The sequence below is a fragment of the Malurus melanocephalus genome, unplaced genomic scaffold, assembly GCF_030028575.1.
Source record: "Malurus melanocephalus ecotype Western Australia unplaced genomic scaffold, MMel_1.1 scaffold_355, whole genome shotgun sequence".
Taxonomy (NCBI): domain Eukaryota; kingdom Metazoa; phylum Chordata; class Aves; order Passeriformes; family Maluridae; genus Malurus; species Malurus melanocephalus.
In genome coordinates, this window is record NW_026623587.1 from 615,286 (window position 1) to 617,506 (window position 2,221).

Here is a 2,221-nt window from a genome sequence, read left to right on the forward strand (position 1 = left end):
CCCAGAAATCTTCCCTGAGATTCTAAACCATTCCTTCAGTCCCCTCCTGTGACATCCTGAAAAASTGACAATAAAGACCCAAAAACCACTGTGAGGTTTTGTTGGTTTTTTTTTTTTTTCTCCCCCAAGTGTTTGTATTCTCCCCACATCTCTGGTCTGAAAACATCTTCCCTGTGATTATTTCCCTTCATTGTTGGAAATCTTAATTTTATTATGAATTCTTTGGCTCGCAGCCCCTGTGTTTGTGTAAGTTTGTGAGGTTTATGATCAGCAACAGCCTCTGAAGATGCAGAGTCAATTCCCAGATCTTTTGGTACCTTTGGTTTGAGCAGCATGGAAAACACTGTTTCTCTGATTGATTTACCTATTTCTGCTCTTTTCTGTTTTTCTATGTTTTCATTCTCTGGTTTCATATTTGTCTCACTCCTCTCCCTTCTCAGGTTTCTCCCCTTTCTGGTTGTGGAGGGAAACACAAAAATCTTGGATTTTCCCTGGGTAGGAGAGGCAGCTCCCAGACAGGGTAACCTGACCCTGAGCTGCTCAGGCTCTGCTGCCACTTAGAATTTAAAAACAAATTGTTGCTGCTGTTAAATAAAAAAAAAATAAAATTAAAAAATTTAAAAAAAAGATCAACAAGTGCCTTTAGCTTGGGGATTTGTCTGTTCTGAGACCTCCAGCTCCCCACACTGGACAGTACCCAGACCTTGGGTTTCTTTAGGGGTTTCTTTAGTTTTCTTTAGGTTTCTTTGGCATTCTTTAGGGGCTTCTTTAGGGTTTATTTGGTTTCTTTGGGTTTCTTTAGGCGCTTCTTTTGGTTTTTTTGGGTTTCCTTCAGTTTCTTTCCATTTCTTTAAGGGTTTTTTTTTTGTTTCTTTAGGTTTCTTTGGGTTTCCTTAGGGGTTTCTTTAGACTTCATTAGGTTTCTTTAGCGGTTTCTTTAGGGGCTTCTTTAGGTTTCATTAGGTTTGTTTGGGTTTCCTTGGGTTACTTTGGTTTTCTTTAGGGGCTTCTTTGGTTTTCTTTAGATTTCTTTGGTTTTCTTTAGGTTTCTTTAGGGGTTTCTTTAGGTTTCTTTGGGCTTTTTGGGGTTGTTTTTAGGGGTTTCTTTAGGTTTCTTTTTTTCAGTTTTTTGTTTGTTTGTTTGTTTTTTTAGGGGCTTCTTTAAGTTTTTATGGGTTTCTTTGGGTTTCTTTGGGTTTCTTTCAGGGCTGTGCAGAGGTTTTTTTCCTCCTCCTCTTTCCAAAGTAGCTGAGCCCTTGATGTTGGTTCATGAATCTTCGCTCTGCTGGAGAGGTGCAGGTCTGGAAGCTGTCAAGGAGCCTATTTTATGAGCACTTGAAAGCAAAAAAAAAAAAAAAAACCAACAAAAAACCCCACAAAAACAAACCAAAGAAACGGCTGCTTGAAGAGTAGATGGGACTAATGAAGCTTTTTTATCTCAGCAATTTGTGTGTACACAGAGAGGAGGCGAGGGGAATCCTACAGAGTGTGGGCAAACCCATGGAGGGCAAAGCAGTTAATGGGATGAAAATGAAATCAATATCCAGGGCTTAATTAAGGAGCTGCTTTAATTCACAGCCCGGGAAAAAGCCCCCCCTGGATCAGAGGTGCTGAACACTCTCTGGATTGCAGCCCCACAGGGAGCAGGACCCTGCAGGTCCTGGCAGCTCACGGGGCTGGGGAAGGGCATTTTTGGCTGCTCCTTTGGGAAATAACGAGAGGAGAAGGCAACAAGGGAAGAAATGAGGGTGCAGCCTGATGGTCCTCCGGTTATGGCTTCACACTGAAAGGGGAAATTTAGTGAATATTGGAAAAAATTCTGCTCTGTGAGCGTGGGCAGGCCCTGGCACAGGGTGCCCAGAGAAGCTGTGGCTGCCCCTGGATCCCTGGCAGTGCCCAAGGCCAGGCTGGACATTGGGGCTGGGAGCAGCCTGGGACAGTGGGAGGTGTYCCTGCCATGGCAGGGGTGGGATGGGATGAGCTTTAARGTCCCTTCAACCCAAACCACTCTGGGATTCTGTGATTTCAGGACATTTGGGGTCAGTCCCAAACCCCAAACACCTTCTGAGCAGGGAGAGGACTTACAGGGCCCTGAGGTGGGGTGAGGAGGGAACAACACATGGAAAATATTGAGCTCTTTTGCTTTCATGCCACTTGCAGAAGCAGCCTGGTGTGTTTATTCCTCAGTGAAGTGAGGAATGCAGCTGTTCCCAAGAGCTAA